Source organism: Phasianus colchicus, chromosome 8, assembly GCF_987193195.1.
Source record: "Phasianus colchicus chromosome 8, bPhaCol1.hap1.1, whole genome shotgun sequence".
Lineage (NCBI taxonomy): Eukaryota > Metazoa > Chordata > Aves > Galliformes > Phasianidae > Phasianus > Phasianus colchicus.
The window spans coordinates 10,086,627-10,107,108 of record NC_143443.1 but is presented as its reverse complement, the minus strand read 5'-3'; the positions used below and the strand labels follow the sequence as shown (position 1 = coordinate 10,107,108).

Genomic DNA, 20,482 nt, shown 5'->3' with positions numbered 1-20,482 from the left:
ATAACACTGCACTTTTTATTCTGGCAACTTCCTGTTCATGTGCTGATGAACCAATAATAAATGAGAGTATTGTAGGGGAAAAGAAAAAAATAATAAAATTATATCACTATTAATTCCTAAATAAAACACTTGTTTACAATTTATGATGAAACACAGTGTTTCTAAAACCTAAGCCAAATTTCAAGTATATTCATAGCAAAAATTACAGATCTGATTTAATTCTTCATTAATTGTACACCCATGCAGCCAACAATGTTTCTCATATACAGAGATTCTCCCTACATGTGATTGGTTTCTAAATAACATTTATTCTATATATGTAAAATAAATATCCAGGAAAAAAATCATATTTTAAAATTAAATTTAGAAATAATGTTGAAGTAGTTTTAAAAGTTTTCAAGTTATTTTCATGTTTCTCAATATCAGTTACTACTGTAACTATTAAAAAACTTCAGTCTCGGTAGAAAAGTTCTTATTAGCACAAGTGTTTAAGAACATCTCAGCTTAAAAGAACACAAAAACAGATCCTAAAAGGAAAAGGATAGCCATGGTTTTGATTCTTTAATGGTATTCTAGTTCTGAACGTTGAACGAAGTTGAGCTATTTTATTTATTTTTCATTCAGAATATGTGCCTGAGGAACCATTAAACCAGTAGTCTTTTCCCAAATATGCAATCAGTGATAAAAGTGTTTCATAAAAACTTAGTGATGCAATTTAAGGATGCTGACTGACAAAACTACTTAGCTAATTAATTGATGGGAGGCAACACGTAATGATAAGTTTAATTTTAGACTTCAAGCAAAGGTAAAACTGATAAATACCAGCTACAGCAGATCTTGATGCTAACATTTTTTCCTTTCTTTTTTCTTTTTTCATTTTTTCACATCTGGCAAACACAGACCAGTAGACATGATCTGGATCACAGCTCACCGGTTACAGTTCAAAGGGCCTTGATCATTATCTCAGAAGGAATCCCAAAAATCATAATTTGTCACAGGAAACCTGGGGTGTCCTGGTGGCCTCTAAATTCTTGGGAACATGAGGTAACAGCTTAGGCAAAAAATGTTCTTGTGTGTAAGAAGTGAACTTTCCACTGGGTTATGCAGACAAATGTTCCTGTCTACAGCAGACTCTTAGAGGAAAAACCAAGAACAAAATAATAATTAAACCTTCCAAGATTTTCATAAATGCAATAAAAAATGCCCTTAGCTACGATTATCATCAGACATTCAGAATCACAGCTAGGTCTCCACCCAAGTATGGGAATTGGTATGTTTTACTTATTGATGAATTTGTGTACTTAATGTTTCTGAAAACGTAAACAAAATGTAGATAACTTGGCACACAATGTTCTGCTTCTATTGCCTTGAATGGCTGCTTTCATACTTCTTGAGTGGACACACCTGTTATTAAATGAACTTCACTTGTGGCTTTAGTAGCACTTGTAAGATATTATTGTACATCATCATTGTCTCAAAGCTTGCTGGGGGACACAGATGAACAAGTCCAGGCAAATCCTGGGCAGGGGTTGAGAAATCCTTTGTCTGGAGAACTTTGATGGACAAGCCCTGGGTAAGGGCTGTGAAATCCTTTGTCTAAGGGGCACAGATGGACAAGGCCAGGGGCAACGAGAGAGATAAGCTGCAGCTTAATGGCCACAAAGCGGTCTTTTGTGTGGGCTTATCTCAAGGATGATGGCCATCTCAGGAGGTACTCACATGACTCTTGCTCAAGTGCCCAGGGATGTCACTAGGCAGGAAAAGAATGATAAAATGGGAACATACAATCATGAGGTTTAGGTTTTCTGGCAACAGATTCCTCATGAAGAAGAAGAGGTTTCTGCCATGAAAAGCCTCACGACCTGCCCCTCTCCCTCCTGGGCTTGCTCTGCGCTCTACCACGATGCTGAAGAAGAACGAAGGTGTCTGCCATCAGATTCCTCACTACGGAATTCCTGCATGCTGACAGACTCTCCCAGGCCTGCTACCTGAGTCCTGCTGCTTCCCCCCAGACTGGCTCTGCGACTGCCTCCTGCTGCCTGCTTGCTGCACAAGGCCGGCCACGCTGCTGCTCTCCCCTCGGACCTTCGAAATGGTGTGCAACGGGTCCGCTGCTGGATCCTGGTGGTGACTATCCCTGCTATACGCGATTCTTGCTTCTTTCCTATCTTTTCTATCGCCCTCCTTCCCTTCCCCGTCTCCCTGATTAGGATTTATAATAAACTGGTTGGACTAACATATGAACTGTTGTTTCTTAATCTCACGCCGAGTATACAGATATTAAAAGAACCTCATCTCCCTCCTATAAATTGGAGCGAGACAGCACTCTGATGTAAAATTAAATGTTCTTTCCCTGCTTGAGCAATGGAATTGGACCAAATCATTTCCAGAGGTCCCTTCAAACCTTAACCATTCAGCGTAAGCTGAAAAGAGGACAGTACTGCAATCTATACATAAGCAGATCTGCCATGGTATGGAAACAGTGTGGAAAACACAACCCAGAACAATGGTGAAGAGCAGGAACTGCCCTGGCTTGAGGAAGAATACACAGAGACAGCCCGATGTTCTGGCATGGCTCACCTAGTCCAACCAGCCCACCTGGGCCAACTTCAGGCTCACACTCGTCCCCAGATAAAATAATGGTAAGTGATGGCGGGGTGAAAAGGGAAGCTGCATAATTAATTTCGTGGAAGAATAAGTGCCATGAAATATGTGAGATGCATTTAAGGAAAGCAGAGAGCTTTTATGGGCATGGAAACACAAATGCTGTCAAACCAAATTGTTGCTCTCATCATCTGTATCTTAAGAGAATGTGCCATTGCCTGGTTCTACACATGACAAAACTCTCTAGACTGGCAAGTTCACATACTCATGTGAACAATGTACAGACCAGATACTACTCCGCATGTCATCTTCAAATGCAATGTCAGTGTTCCAGTAAAAGTTCAAGATGTACTCCCTCCTGTTTTTTAATATGTGTACAGACTGTGTGACCGATAAGCTCTTTATCATATAATTATTTTGCTATTAAAGTTCTTAATTATCAGTAACACTTCATCTTAATGATGTAATGACTTAACATATCACCTTATCATCTAAACAGCATTAAGAATTGCCAAAGTGGGGCTAGACTTCTCAGTTTCAAAGCCATCATGCCTTGTATTAATTTTACACAAGTATTTGTCTTCCTCCTTGTCTGCATGCAGCACCTTTCTTTTAGCAGTTTTAGTGAACTAGCCACACTACTATGGTTCACTAAAATATTCACTTACCCAAAGCTGAGACCAACAGCCAGAAACTGATTGTTATCTGTCCTTTCCCTTCTGGAAGCGGGAAGCTTTCCGGCAGTCATGAATTTTCTAGCATCTCCATTCAGTGACAACAGTTATGTTCATTTAACCTCTGCTCTCATTGACTCATCCTGTCCTTCCCTTTGCTCTGTAAATTGCAGGTCTTGGTTACTGATACCTGAAAACAATGGGGAAAACAAAAACAAGTCAAAAAAATTATCTGAAGCATACAAACTACTTCTGTGTACTTATCTATAATCTTCCCTTGCTGGAGGAGTAAAATGCCCTTATGCAGTAGCTGGCCTCCATATTAATAAAATTAAAAACAAAAAAAATTACAAGATATATAGAAAGTAGTTATTGTCTCTTTGAATTACAGATTGAACCTACAAAAAGTGTGGTCTCTTCCAGAGATTAAAGCTGGTCTACCTCACTGCCAGGCTAGTAAGTCTTAGGACCTGGAATAAGTCAGCAAGCACAGTATTTTTAGTAACAATACTTCAGATTTCACAGTTTTATCAGCTTTTATAACTAGTCTGTTTAACATAATATCCATTTTCCAGCAAAAATCTTGTAGGAGATTCATTTGTTCAGATTGTTGATTTTTGTAGTGTAAATATAGAGCTATCTGTATTTAATAATGTAACTCATAACTATTTCCCCTGGATCAGGTCTATGGATTTGCTGCACATGACTTTTTGCAAGAATGTTTGAGTTTAGATTTGTTTCGTGTCTGTGGGAATATTTACTTGGATTAGTCAGGAGACGAGGTAACATCTAAGAAAGTTTCTATTTCTTGGTAATGTACATTACTGCATGAAGAGAACTATATTGTTAAGAAAATAAATACTTAAAAATACACAAAATACAATTTAAGCATACAAAAAAAAATCCAAGCGCTTCAGATAGGATTATTTCTCAGTTTAACTCTATAAACATAAGTAAAGAATATTAAGTCTCTCCCTATACAAACATGCATAAAATTCAGAAACACATACTGCTTAACTTCTTGATTGGTGAAAGAAAACAGAAAGAAAACAGAAGTATACATTCACGTTGCTGTTCTGTATTAAATAACAATATAAGAAGGATAAGTAGTCTGTCTAAAACTCAAACACTGTGCAGATCTTTTACTGCAAATAGGAGAACAGAATGAAAATGGCTTATAGGTAAATTTTCTGTCTCACTACTCATTTTATTCTCTTGAAAGTCTGGGAAAGTAAATGATTGAATTTGTTCAGATTTTGAAACTGAGAGACAAGGAAAAAAAAACAAAGGCAGGTTTTGATTCAACAAATGAATAACTAAAATAATACTGTATCCTTGGCAGATGAGGCAACCAGATCATGAGAGGAGAATTATGCCCTCCCTAATCAGATTCACATTGGAATATATTCTTCAAGACAAGACAGAGAATGATAGCGGACCATATTGATCACGATGTTCGCTTCTATTCCAGAAAGAAAAAAGTAAATGATAGATCTATTTTAGGGTTCATACAGTGCAGGCTAACTTTCTGGGGGACTGTAGGAATTCTTCCACTCCTCTCTCATTAACATAGAAAATTCTCTGTTTGGAAAAACACTTTCAAATTACATCTACATCTCTGAAGGTAGCTCAGGACAGGGATTGCCTTAGATGATTTACAGAACATTTGAATCTTGCCTTTTCTGTTGTAGTAAGACAAGGGGAAACAAACATAGATGTCACATTTCTCTCCTGGGATCCTTTGCTGCTTTCTGGTAAAAATGGCAGTGGGTTTTTTTTTGGCTTTTTTTGTTGTTTTTTTTTTTTTTGTCAGCTGGTGAAACTCTGCTGCTGCCCCATCAAATCATAGAATATAATCAGTGTTAAGGTACTCCACAATCTCACACAGATGCACTTCTTACAGTTCACAGGTGAATTCAGTTCTATCCTTCATCCCCACCAAATTCTTCAAAAAAAAGCAGCTGTGTTGTTTCAAAAGAAGCATTGAGCCTTAATACCAATACATGGATTATCATGGAGGGTGGAAAAAAAAAAGCTAACTTCAGCAGTTACTACCTACATGTTCACATGACCAGTGTTTAAGTGGATTGTGTCATGGTTATAATCAGTTAGCTGACAATGCTGCCTGGTTTTTTTCTGGAAAGATGCAAAAGTATGTAGATGTGAAAAAAGATTTCATGACTCCACATAGGTCTATTTATTTCCATGGAAACTACAGCAGATATGAAGAGCACAGAAACACTATTCGATAGGGCAAATTCTCAGCTGCAAAACACTACTTTTCAGCATTGTCACCACCATTAGCTTTGCATTTTCACTAGAGGTGAAGAAGAGCCTGTATGCTGTGCTTGGAACAATCTACACCAGCAGAGGTGACTCACCATCACCACTGCTGAAACTCATCACCCTCTGCCTTGCTGTTCTCACTACAAGTGATCAGCAAGTGTTGATGAATGTCAATGGGTGCCATTTTTTTCTGTATGGAAGAATTCAGTTACTTTTGCATCATCTGCACTTCCATGTCAGATGCCATTCTGTCACACAGCATCAAAATATAATGAAATATTGTTAGGAAGATTTAATCTCTACTGCCAAACCACCACCATGTACTTCTGATGTCATGGACCAACAGAATAAAACAGGAGGCGTTACTTTTGGATATATACCTTGTACATATCTTGTTTGTACCCCTCCTTAACTCTATTCCTTTGACAGCCTGATTAAGTGTCAGCAACCTTGAGGGTATTCTTATGTATTTCTACTTTACATTTTTTGTCAAAGTCTCTTAAGTCTGCAACTCAAATTTTCTTTTTACAAGGAAAATATCACTCTTAAGCATGATATAAATCTCTTGCCCTGTAACTGAACCTTTGTGCACTGCAAGATGAGGTCTGGCCCTTGCTGAATGGCCATTTCAGCAATCCACATACAGCAAATTTCACATGTCCTGGCTCTAAGGGTCTTCAATATTTCATTACAGTTTTCCATTAACATAGAGCTCAGACTGCAAGAACTGCCGAGGGAAATGAACACCCACAATTCACGTTTTCAGGACACTTGAAATCTTCCTGGTAGCTTTGAAAGCCTTGGCCTTTGTAGTTCCAATTTCTCTGTACTTACCAAAAGCAAGAGATGAAATCTTGTTCCAAGTAAAAGCTGATAGAAGTTTTGTTATTGATTTCAAGATTTCACTCAAGAAATTCAACCAATGACGTTAATGATGCACTGCCTTTGACCATCAGTGTCTAACTATGCACCATGAACCAGGCAAGACAGAGTGCCTCTGCCAGGGTGTGTTCACTGAACTCTGCTGATTAAGACAGTTGCCCTTGTCCAATTGTTTGTGCCATGTTCAAGGCCATCCTTGATCTGCTTTCCATACAGCGGCCTGAACTGACTATCTCACACAGATAGAGATAGCTCCCACAGATGTGGAAACTAATTAACATGCTGCCCAGTCTGCCTCTGCCTAACTCTGGATTACTTTGTTTTCAGTGTTTCTTGTTCTGAAACCCCTCTGCACGTTTCCCCTCTCTCTGTGCAATCTCTGACATGCATACACAACAGTCTGGACTCTACCCCACTGTTTGACACCCTTTTTCATACCTAATAGATACCAAAAGTTGCAACATACATCATCTTGATGCATATACTTCTAAAAGATACAGAAATACAAACACTTCTAGTGTTAACATAACTCAGTACACTTTCTAATGCCTTCCATGTATGTAGATGTTCTTTGTGACAAAAAGTGCATTGCAAAACATTTGACAGAACTCTTTTCATTTGGTTGTTAAATGCTTACAAATGCCACAGTCACTAACGGGCACCTCTGCTAGTGCTAGAAGCATAAATCCCTAGAAATGAATCCTCTGCTGCACATGTGCCCAGAACACAGTGTGACTGTGATATCAGGTATTTTGTACATGTGCTCTTCATCTCTACATTGATTTAAGCTTCCTTATCTAAAACCTTGATTAGAAAAGAATAGTTATCCTGTTATCCCCTGCCTCCATGAGAACACAGCGTGGTCAGGCTCAGATGACATGGGTAAGTACACTGCCTGACACACTTCATAGTGCAAGGGCTGCTTCACAGAGAGAGAAACTGAAATAGTTTTGCTATAGAACAGTTCAGCCTTCTGACCTAACTACTGAGTGATCTGAGGAGTGGCCAGCATTTCATGTTGCCTGTTGGTTTTCTAAATAGCCTAATAATTGAGAGAGTTTTGCACAGAAGCAAACTGCTTGATAGCTCCTGCAGAGAACAGCTCACTGATCTTTTCATTGTGGTTACTAAAAAGATAGTCACTTTTTTTTTTTAACTCACGATGCATCATGAGACAAAGCCATAAGCTGAAATGTAAATAAAAACAAAATACATCTCAAGGTGATTTTCCTGTTTCTTAAAGATACCATTAATTGCAAGTAATCAAACTGTAATTTAAAATCTGACAACTAAGTATTTATTAATAAAAATACTAACAAGAGAGATGTGGTTTTGAATCTGGACTTGAAAAAGTAACAAGCTAAGAGCTTTAGAAATGATGAGAAATGATTGATTCACTTTAAACAAAATAAGCACACCCTTGAGACAGTCCAGCTGAAACTTTCCATTAAAGTGTCTAGGAGTGCTCACAGTACCTGGCAATTTCCAGCCAAATTGCCAGAACAAATTAGCAGCTGTGCTTTCACTGTGCATCTCAAACACATAAAATCCATACAAAAACAGGTGTTATGACAATGGGTAAAAACAACATTAAGAATTGCACAAGGCAAAAAAATTACTTAGAGGAAAGAGTTTCTGCTATTTTGAGTAGAATTCAGAAAATGAGGCGTTTTAGCAAACTAAACTTGATATACAGGAAAAAATAATTAGTTTGAGTAACATAGGGAAAGCATTTAGCGCTATCTTCGTTCACTTTCTGCCTCTCTCCATGATAAAAAAAAGAATGAGGAGAGAGGGCTTCGAAAGATGATGCATCAACCATCTGGAAATAAAAGATGCACAGGAAGATATTTTAGGCCAATTTATCAGAAATGTCTTGCACAATCTCTAAAATGGGGAGGCAATCATTTATTGTGGCAGAAGTGTCAGAGCCAAACAAGTATCGACACCAAAGTTCACTGTATAGTATAAATAGAGCATTAAGTCTAGCAAGGATTGAATCTCTGTCACAAATACCCCATCTTGAACAAAATTCCTAGTTGGGGGTCAGAGCAGATGTGACAACTGACTCTACTATCAGCATTCAAAAAGTTTTATTCCCACATAGTTCCCTGTTTTGAAAAGTGCCAATTCTCTATCCTTCTCTTGGCATTAAGGTAAGAGATTTATGGTCTGCCATGTTGATCTTATTCCAATTGCTGCTTTCTTTAATCTTGTGAATCCAGATCACCACACACAATTGCACAGGTTTTTTTTATTGATTTTACTATTGGTTTATATGGCCTAGCTGACATTTCACAAAGTCAAATTCAATTTAAAATGTATGAAGTTGTCATTATTCATCAAAATTTATTTAGCCTTTAAATTAAAGAAGAGGCTGAGTAAACTACAATATATAATCTGGGACAATTCCAGTTCACTGCTTTTACCTTTCTGAATTGCTTTACATATTCTGAAATGCATTTTACAGCAAGGGGAAAATTTCACAGACACTAATACACTTAAATATTTATTCAGGTCACACATCATTCTGCCATTCACTGAACAGTAAGCGTTAGTAAAAAACACCATTTCCATTATTCATTAGACATAGAAAGGGGAGGGCAGCTCATATAACATATCAGCTGGTGCTGGTCTTGATGTGGGGAGTTACCAAGTTACTCGTAGTTAGGCAGTGTTTTCAGCTAACAGGTGGTTGAGTTATGAGAGTTTCAGTTAACAAAAGTCACTCCTGAGTGCACAGCAACATCTTCAATGAGATCCCATGTTTTCATTGGAAGTATTTCAGGCTTCCACAAATTCACAGTATGGATTATTAGTCTGTAGTACTTTATTCTCAATCTTGGAACTATAAAGAAACTTATCAAAATTTTCAAGACCATTCACTTATCCTCTATTCTGTCACCCAACCCCAGGGCTGTTCTGCACTCTGAAAACATAGGCTACTCTGAAAGAAATTTGATTAATAACATTTGACAGCATTTCAAAGGTTAAAACTAGAACTTAAGCAAGCATGAGCCATTTATCTTGTTTCTTTTTTTTTTTAAATCTTTGTAGAGATAAAAAGTTCAAACTTCCATCATATATTTCTTCATTAGCCTCCGAGCTTCTCCTGTGAAATACTGATAATAAATTACAGTACTTAAGGCTTTTAGAAGACAAAACAGAAAGTAAATTATAATGCACCATTCGCCTTTTTTAGAGAATCATCTTACAGAGACAAAACAATAAATTTGCAAGACCAACTTTGGTTAAGTCCCACCTTGCAGAAGTATCTGTTGTTCTGGGCTAGCGTAGCGCGTATCATTCTTGGAGAGCAAATTCATCTTCTTGTGTTGCTGTTTAAAAATATTTCCAGTCAAAGCCTCCTATGCTGCAAGGTGCTGAATTCTCTACTAGCAAGGGAGAGAAAAGGAGAAAGGCACACAGGTCATACATTAGTCTCCAAACAAAATAAAAACTAAGATCACTGTTGAATACAATAGTGCTAGCAAATGTCAATAATCTGCTTAGAATTAGATTTTTGCTCTCATTCTCCCTACACTGCAGAAAATAATTTTGGTCCACAATGATCCCACAGAAGTCAGAAAAGGCTTGACAGTAAGATACAAATCAACAAAAGCAAAAGGATCTGAAGTGGATCCAGCGGCTTCCCTAAACAACTATCAAAGTTTTCTACAGAGTTTGGTAGATGACTTTTCTTAGCTTAGTCAAAGGAGAGATAAATTAATTATTTGCGTAATTCTTCATATATAGCAGACACGGTATTTTAGTTAACCTGACAAAAAGCACCATCTGGTCTGGAGGAAGAATTTTTTTTTCCATCAGAGGCGTTCAGAGAAGAGTTGAGAGCAAATCCTAATTAATACAGAAGACAAGTCCATTTTAATAACCACTTCTCATGACTGTATCAGATATTAATTTAAAGTAAGGACACCACACTTGTTGCACCTGCTCAAATATCAATAAACCATAATGCTTCTCCGAATGAAGTGTTAAACAGTAGTGCTATTAACAAAAGTTTAAGTTTTATTAAAATGTTCAGCTATAATTATTTCCTTTGGGATTTTAACATCATGTAATAGGGGATGAAAAAAGAAACCTATCCTAATGTGCTGTCTTTTATGTTACTTTTGTTACAGATGAATAATATTCTTTGTCTCAAATTGAAAGACCTATTCAGTATTTGGAAAGTGGGTATCAGTGGAGAACTTCTCCATGAGTAGGCCTTGATTCATCTTAACTTTGAAAATTTTCTCTTAATTTTATTTAATGACAACACAAATACCTAATCACTAATGCAGGTAAGGAGGTAAAATAAAATGTGTACAATTTAACCTACGGCATATTGATGACTGAATCATAGAGGTTGGAAGGGAACATCTCTCCAACTCCCTGCTAAAAGAGGTTCTCTGCAGAAGGTTACAGAGGAAAGTGTCCAGATGGGTTTTAGATATCTCCAGTACCTCCAGAGAAGGAGACTCCACAGCCTCTCTGGGTAGCCTATTCCAGTGCTCTATCATCCTCAAAGTAAGGAAGTCATTCTTCATGTTTGTGCAGAACTTCCTATGTTCCTGTTTGTGTTCATTGCCCCTCGTTCTGTCACTGGGCACCACTGAAAAGAGTATGGCTTCATCCAGTTGACATCTGACTTTTAGATATTTATAAGCATTAGTAAGATCTCCTCACAGTCTTTTCAAGACTAACAGTCCCAAGTATCTCATCTTTTCCTCATAAGGGAGACAGTCCAGGATCCTAACCATCTTTGTAGCCCTCTGTGACAGACTCTCTTGAAGTTCCCTTTGTTGAACTGAGAAACCCAGAACTGGACACAGTGCTCCAGATGTGGCCTTACCAGTGCAGCATAGAGGGGGAGGATCACCACAGTCAACCTGCTGGCCACATTCTTTTTAATGCACCCCAAGATATCATTGGCCTTCTTGGCCACAAGAGCACACTGCCGGCTAATGGACAACTCATGTCCAAGTAGACAACCTGGTCTTTCTCTGCAAAGCTTCTCTCCATCAGGTCAGCTTCTAACCTATATTGGTGCATGCAGTTATTCCTCCCCAGATGCAAGACTTTACACTTGTTCTTCTTGAAGTTCATCAGGTTCCTCTCCTCCCAATTCTCCAGCTTGTCCACCTCTCACTGAGTGGCAGCACAGCCTTCTGTTGTGTCAGCCACTACTCCCAGCTTCGTAATATGAGCAAACTTGACATGGGTGGACGCCATCCCTCCATCCAGGTCATTGATGAAGATGCTGAACAAGTACCAACCCCTGGGGAACACTCCCAGCTAGACTTTTTGCCAGTGACCACAGCCCTCTGAAATCTGCTAGTCAGTCAATTCTCAAGCCATCTCACCATCCACTCATCTATCCCACACTTCCTAAGCTTATCTGTGAGGATGTAATGAGAGAGTGTTAAAAGCCTTTCTGAAGTCAAAGTGCACATTCACTGCTTTCTTCTCACCTATCCAGCTAATTGTGATATCACAGAAAACTACCAGGTTGGTTGAGCATGACTTCCCCTTGGTGAATCCATGCTGACTACTCCTGATAACCTGCTTTTCTTCCACATGGTTGGAGATGACATCCACAATAAACTTTTCCATCACAATTCCAGGGATGGAGGTGAGGTTGACTGGTCTGTAGTTTCCTGGGTCTTCCTTGTCCTTTTAAAACTAGAGCGACAGTGGCTTTCCTCCCTCCAGTCCTTAGATACCTCTCCTGTTCTCCATGACCTTCCAAAGACAATATAGAACAGTTTGGCAATCTCTTCTGCCAGCTCCCTCAGCATTTGTACATGCATCCAATTGAGAACCGTAGATTTGCCTAGACAGTGTTTGACCAGATCTGGAGAAGCTTTCCTTTCTCCAGACTTTCTCTCTTATCTCCAGGGCTAGGATTCCAGAGTCTTAGCAGTAAACACTGAAGCAAATAAAGCATTCGGTAACTCTGCCTTCTCTGGGTCCTCCGTTACGAGGGCATCCACCTCATTCAGCAGTGGGTCCACATCTTCCCTAGTCTTCATTTTGTGATTGACTTGAAGAAGCTTTTTGCTGACCTTGACCTCCTTCACCAGATTTTGTTCCAAGTGGGCTGTAGCCATTCTCATTGCACCTCTGCATGCTCTGACAGTGTTTTTACATTCCTCCCAGGTGGCCAGACCCTTTTTTCACATTCCATAGGTCTTCTTCCATTTGAGTTTTTCCACGCATGCTCATCCATGCAGGTATCCTACCACCTTTGCCTGTTTTCTTACAGGGCTGCACTAATCTTAATCTTGGAAGAAGTTGTGCTTGAATGTCAATCTCTTGGGCTCCCTTCGTTTCCAAGCTCTAAACCATGGAACACCTCCAAGTGCAACCTTGAAGAGGTCAAAGTTGGCTCCCCTGAAGTCCAGGGTTACAATCCTACTTATTGCTTTGTTTCTTTCATATAAAATCCCAAACTCCATTACTGCATGGTCACTGCATCCAAGGCTGTCCCCAGTCTGCACATTCCCAAGCAGTCTTTCTTTGTAAGACCAACGTCCTGCAGTACACCACTCCTCTATCACCTGTGTCAGAAAATTATCTTCACCATATTGCAGGAACCTCCTGGAGTATGCATGCTGGCAGTGTTGCTTTTCCAGAAATATCAGGGCGGCTGAAGTTCCCCATGAGAACCAGTGTCTGTGATCATGAGGCTACTTTCTGCTTTCAACTTCCTCCTCCTCATCAAGTGACCTTAGGGGGACTCTGCTCACACCTAACAGATATAGGGTTGTCCAGGTTGCTCAGAGAAAGCTCTTACTGTTTTCCACAGTCAAATCAGTATTGCAAAATACCCTGATAACCACCTAGTTCACATTTTGTAAGTTTTTTGAAAGCTTATTTTATAAAGCAATGGCAAGAAATCAAGAAGTACTAAATGAACAGCAAGATCAAGTGATCATGATTCCACAGCATATGGGAGAGTGAATGGTTTGGGCAATTTTAATGAACACAGCATTCCTCCTGTCATTTCTTTAACAGTCTCTGGTAAAACTATTCCTTGACTCTCATTTTTGTCTTCAGTTATTCACTATTTTTTAAAGCATGACAAACGTGGGAATTTTATGTAATTTTATATAATTTCGCTTTCTCCTCTCAGTGGTTTTATTAGACTAGTCACATACCATATAGATTATCTAGCATTGCATGCTAATATATTTTTTTCATAGAACCGAATCTGTCATTTCCTTCAAGAGTCTTTCTTATTATTGTCAATCTGGCATTCATATGCTTTCCTGCTGCAATATTCTACTATTTTAAATGAGATTTTAATTTTATTTTTGGGATCCATCTTAAGAAGACAAAATCTTTTGCAAACTTTCACTGTCGAATGGTATGAAACTCAGTTTCAGTTTCTCATTACAGGCTTTTAAGTCGTACACACTTATTCTACAATTCACACTGAACATTTTTCCCCCCGAGAAATCAGATTTTAATAGCATATATTAGTCATACCCATGTCACATTATTTCAGAATTTCTCTTGCTTCCAAAGAGGCTTGTCCCTTTGAGAAACAAGTGAGCTTTACTTATGACACAAAACATTTCAACTAAGTTCACTCTAAAGAAAGTGAAATGGGAAGGTAAAACTGACAGAGTCCTTATAAGAAAATGTTTTAGTTGGCTGAAATGTCATTTTAAGCAATTTCTAATTTTATTTTTTCTTGCCTTCAGCAAATGCAACTTTAGCCCATGTAATAATTCGTGACTACTTCACAGCAACACAGAGCAAATGGTAGCCTGCTTTGAACACCTGTTCTTTGCTACATCTCCTAGTGATGCACTGGCCAGTGATTCCAGTTTTGTAGGATTTCCTAAACTTTATGTGATAGCCCCCCCAGTTCTTATGTGTAAGAAATATAATACAGTAACCCAAAGGTCCTCTTGCCAGCTTCTTAGCTACTTGAAGACATTTTATCCATCCATGTTTTACTGGTTACTTGTTGCATCACTGTGGGTTATTTCCTAGTTCATGTCTATAAATAAAAAAACACAAGACCTACTCTGGAATGTCTCCAAAATACAGTCAGAGCTAAATTGTTTTTAAATAATTTCTTCCTTGCTTTAAGCAAAATCACATACTTTGGAATTTGTTAAGATTTCACATAAGACCGTAAAGATGCAGAGGAAGAGGGCAGTTCACTTGAAATTCAGTCTAATTTGAAGTGAGCTAAGTTAACTGTCAAATAAAAAGGATGAAAAGCTTAATTTGAAATTCCAAATGAAAATCTTTACATGATGCATCATTAGATACCATAAAACATTTTATTCTTCACAGTAATCTGTATAGATATTTTTCAAACTTGTCAGTCTTGTTACAGATCCACTCCTCTGTTAAAAATGTAATTTACTCCTAACTAAAAAGATACATAGAACTATATCAGAAACAGCTAGCTCACCTCAGACATCTCACTCCAGTACTAAAACAACCACCTTTTTTTTTTTTCCCATGCGGAGATTAGAATCCAAAGTTCACTCCTTTGACTGATACTGCAGTGAGGTGTCTCAGTAAAGACAAAGCAATTCTCACATTGAAAATCTCAACAGGAACAAACACCATATGCACTGTTGTGTACCACATGGATAGGATTCTTTCCCTGATTTTTCAGTAAGAGAAATATTCAACTGCTAACTAACCCTCAAGTCAGGGAGAATTCCCTATGTGGAATATGGAATCCTAAGATACATCCTAGGATGCTGAGACATTGCCTTCTATATATATCTAATTGCTTTTTTGACACTCACGTGAGTCTGTGGTTGATGTTTTTCTGCAGTTGAACAGTAAATCTCTCTCTGGACTACAGACCACTCTAAAATAAACAAAAATTCCACACAGTGAAGTACATTCACTGATTTTAAAAATAGGCATACATATGCATATCAATTCTACTTTAAAGACATTTTTCATTTTAGCAAGACATATTTGTGCTCTTTCATATCCATCTTCTTCTAAAAGAAAGATTCAAAAGCGTTCCTGTTTATTCACCTTAGTTCACATTTAGACTAACTGGTTTTACTGACAGGATGAAGAAGGTCAAAGATTCTGACACTGTCCATGAAAAGCATCTCAAATAGGAAGAACTGAGAAGGAAATAAATTTGAGGAAATAGAATCTTAGAATTCTTAGATTTGAAAGGGACCTTTAAAAGTCACCTAGTCCAACTCCCCTGCAATGAACAAGGACACCACAGCTAGATCAGGCTGCCCAGGGCTTGATCCAGCCTCACCTTGAAAGTCTTCATGGACAGGGCATCAAGCACAACTCTGGGCAACCTGTTCCAGTGCTCGACCGCCCTCACTGTAAAAGACTTTTTTCTTTCATCTAACCTAAATCTACACTCGTTAAGACAAAACCATTTCCCCTTGTTCTTTCACAATAGATCCTGCTGTACCCTTCTTTCCTGTAGCTCCCCTTTAGATATTGAAAGGCCACTATCAGGTCGCCTCGAAGTTTTACTCTTCTCCACGCTGAACAGCCCCAGCCTCTCAACCTGTCCTCATAAGAGGGGTGCTCCATCCCTTGGAACATTTTTGTGGCCCTCTTCTGGACATGCTCCAACAGGTCCATCTTATTTTTTGGTTTGCCTCCAGGGTAGTTGATGATATGCTTCCTCCCCACTTCTCTTTGAAGGAGGTGACTCTTAGCATAACATTATCTCACTGGAATAACCTTATTATCAGTAGTCAGCTGGTGATAGAACCCTTTGTAAAGTAACATAGTTGATCTTTCAGAGAAGAAAAGAATGGGTATTCCTGTCCTCTCCTTCTTTGAAAATTTTCCTTGGCATTCCTCTGTGGCTTTCTGTCCCTGCTGTGTTTGATAACAGCATCTGGGTTTTTTTTCCTTCTTTCACTTGAAAGAAATGCAGGTCATCAAGATAGTGTAAGAGAAGAAAACAAAATAAAAGGATGAGTTACTTAGACATGTGCTCAGAGTACTTGAGGTTTGGGGCCATTGTTATCACACGTAAAGGGGAAGGGAAAGAAGTGTAATGTCAGAAAAGATATACATTTTGTTTTAGCTTCAGTTTAGGCTTTGAAAATGGAAACCAAAGAAGAGCTCTACTTTAGGCAGTATTCATGCTGTAACCCTCCTACTGACATCTTTGTGGAGATGCTGAGAAATTTCATGCTTGAAAGCAATATAATTAGTAATAATGATTAAGAATTATATTGTAACTAGTGCTTCAGAAAAACAGTTGCTCTTGAGAGCTTTCAATTAAAATAAATCAGGAGAAGATTAAAAAAAAAAGATCCAAATCAGTAATACAATACTTTGGAACATTAACTGGACCTGCTTTCATGTATTGGTAAGAGCCAGCCTCTAGCCATAATTCCACTGGTTGAAAATACAGGACTCAAAGGTAGGAAAAACACTGGAGAACATTCCAATTCAAGAAATAAATGAGCAAGCATCAGTTGACTTTTTAAGAAGAAAGCGTCTGCATAAAATTTGGAAATAAGATACAATAATTTGCTAGCTCTAACAAAACCGATTAACCAATGCAAGGTTATTCCAATAAGATAATATCATATTCTAATGACACTATGTCCTAGCAACCTGCTTCCAGCCTCTAAATCTTCATGTCTAAAAGCTTTACTTGCTTGTTTCTACCTGTGCACTACTTGACACTATTACTCCCTGGCTCACCAAAGTGAATGCTCACTAAACCCAATCTCCAGCAGAGAGCTTTGTCTCTCATCTAAATAATCTCTCTGCACCGATTACAAGACTGACTTCTTACAGCTTGAGTTATTCACTGCCTGCTACGAACAATCTTTCTGTGGCTTTGCTCACCTTGCTTACTTTCAGAGACATTAGAGTCATTCTGGAACTGCTCTTTTATTATTTTATACCATATGCTGTTCCTCTTCAGAACACTGACAACATCTTCTAAGCATCTAGCAAAGGCATAAGGTTGTTACTTCGCATATGTCCACTTTTCTCAAGATGTTGTCCAACATAAAAGTGTAAGTCAAAAATCACAGAACGGGAAGGGAATCCATTGTTAGCCCTACAGGAGGTGTGAATCCTATTTCATTTTATAACCATACTTTGAAAGCACAGATCACCAAACCCACTGCTTTTCACTTTGCTGTCTCTACACACTTTTTTGTTTGCATAGTCTTCTTTTCAGTTAATGCATTTCACAGGCAAATCCCCATATGATCATCTGAGTGACACACACAGCACTGTCTGGCACTTCCAAAATTCACAAGCTGACAAGAGTTTGGGGCACTTCACGTCTAAAGTGATTTCTGGAGTGAGCGTTTGACAATTTGGGCTGGAACTTTTTCATAAAACAGCCCAGGGCATTCACATAATTAATCTTAATGTCACTTCCAGAAGGTTTCCAAGTCAGAGAGACTGATTTTATAGCAGACTCTCACACAGAGTTCCCAACATCATTCTCTCTTGTTCAGAATCTATGTTCATACCTGTCCAGGAACTTATTGCTTGCTTTTAACCTAAGTGCATTTTTCTTTTTTACCACTTTATAAGTCTGTAAATCTGGTCATTACGTTATACAATCTATTGCCCTCCCTGAATACTTCATTGTTTAGCAGCTCTCAATACTACTGCTGGTTTCAGATCTTATTTTAACACTTCGTCTTCTCTCATCCTCTGGATTACTGTACCCAAAACACAAACTCCCTCTTCATCCATGAGGTACCACTCCGTGCTTCATTCACCTTCATTGGTTCAGAGACATTACTCTCTCAGCCCCTAACAAACTACTGACTTTCACAGATGAAAACAGGCCCACAGTGCTGAGCACCTCAGGCTCAATCTCAAGAGATTCACATTTTCTAGCTTTCAATCCCTTCTCAAAAGAACAAACAAAAACCCCTTCATCTTAAAACCAATATCATACACCTTCAACTGTAAGTACAGATTATCTACAAAAATAAGAGTATTTGTTTAATTTTCTCTCAGAAAAATTGCTGCATGTTCCAGGAGATGAGCTGCACTTTGCCTCAAATTCTGTCACCTGCAACTTTCCACTTCTTTTGTAGCTCTGATTGTTTTACGGATAAGACTCTGCTCATCAGTGTCAATCAGAAACAGGTTTTCTTGCATTTAGGTTTACATTTACTAACAGAATCGGGTGCGTTAACAGCATCTGTACATAGGTACCAGATCAAAAAGATATTTACCCAATTTTCTGTTCAGTTTCTTTGTTATATATGTAGTTCTTTTTTATATATAGTTATATATAGTTTGATGTGGGGAGTGAGGTGAGTGTAGACACAACAAAGGAAGTACTGCTGAGATTCACACAATCTGTTAGGTCTACTGCAACGACTAAGTTATTTCAGCCACGTGACAGCAAAACACTGAACAAAGAAACTGTATTTGGCCCGTCCTTATTTTCATCAGCTGAGAATTTTGACCTTAATGGTCAAAATTGGTGATGCAGACTTCAGGGACTATGAAGATTGGAGAACTTCACTTAGCTGCATGCCATAGCACTAAAATTTCCCCCTCCACATGCTCTCAGTTTCTTTCCCCCTCGGCACCATCCGCCAACAGGAAGGAACGTAGCAGCACAGTTCCTGTCTCAGGTACCCAAAGTGCTCTTGCGCATGACACGGACATTGACTGCTGCTGAGCAGCAAAATAAGGGTTTTGTGGGATATACACAACATAGAAGGAGCTGCTCAAAAGAATAGTTGTGAAACGTAGGTCCTTATCGTGCAAAGCTGTGCAAAACTGCAGTACTGATGGCAAAGGAGGGTCGGACAGGCCCTGACAAGAGGGTGGGACCCTGAGCCACAGTTGAGCCAGGGGAAGGTTACAGTTAAGTGTTCCCCCGCTAGTGCCTGTGTTTGGTTGATTGATACAATCCTTCCTTTGCCTGTGGCAGGGTAAAATCAATTTCATATAAATTGGAACATACACACAAATCTTATCACTGCCTGCAGATATATTGCCCTTAGTATGTTTTCTGTTTTTTTTTTTTTCAATCAGCTTTATATTTATAGGGTGACTGAAAAAGAATGCTATACATTATTTATCAACATTGATTTTAGACAAGTCATTCAATTTATAAGCACAAATTACCTAAGAAAATTGTGTTTATCTTATTTTTTCTCCTTAAAGAAAATTAACTATTTAATTATTAAAGGAATTTTACTGTTGACTTCAGTAAACAAGTCCTCAAAAATAAAAGGGGCATAGAGATAACTAGCCATGGTACACTTACATAATGTCATCAATAATTCCAGTGTTTACTGCATTTCTTAATTTAAGGAAATACTGGTGCTGATTTAGAAAGAAAGCTGCATCTAGTTAAGGACAAAAATAGTGCTCTGTTTCAATATTTCCTGAATTTACATTTGAAAAAGGCTCATTTTTACCAGAGGCCTTTAATCTTCTGTCTAGACCAGTTCTGCTATGCTGACCACTCATTACGGTAACAGGTTGCAATGAAAAATTCCTTGGAGGATGCGGTTCAATTACTCAATGACATTCACTTACGGATATTGATTAGACCACGCATTGTTTGACTTCCCCTTTGATACTTTCTGTCACAAGCAAATGGTTACACCCTTTCTGAGAGGGCAAAAGAGGATGGAATTCATGAAAATGAAATGACTTTGAGGTTTATAAAACTTCGATTTAACTTGAATGGAAAATGGCCAATTAAATACGTTACACAGCAAATCCCAATAAAAGAGCACAGGCTCAGACTTTCACTCTCACCATGTAAGCCTGCAGTAGATGATTTTGAATAGCCTCATACAATGATCAAACCAATAGCATCTGGAAATGGATATCTGCCCAACTACTAGTTTCCAGGTAGTTTCAGATAATACCTTCTTCATTCAATCTCTTAACAGATTTGCATGCTCCCAATTTCAATTTCCTGAGTTTCTGATTACTTTCATCCTGTTACATTTGCTATCTTCTGATGATAGGTCTGTTATACTGCAAGAATATACATAGCTGTTCCACTAATACATTTTTCTGTTGTTTTATCAATCCCCAAAATG

At 38.4% G+C, this 20,482-nt stretch overlaps 1 long non-coding RNA gene across 1 annotated transcript in view; it reads right to left on the bottom strand.

Annotated features, from left to right (window-relative positions):
• LOC116234991 (uncharacterized) overlaps positions 1 to 20,482 on the bottom strand; it is a 419,872-nt gene that overhangs the window by 340,548 nt on the left and 58,842 nt on the right. The window contains exons 4-6 of the long non-coding RNA XR_016468730.1: positions 15,230 to 15,294; positions 9,709 to 9,841; positions 3,273 to 3,468 (exon numbers count right to left, since the gene is read on the bottom strand). This is a non-coding gene — a long non-coding RNA (uncharacterized LOC116234991). The remainder of the gene's footprint in view (positions 1 to 3,272; positions 3,469 to 9,708; positions 9,842 to 15,229; positions 15,295 to 20,482) is intronic.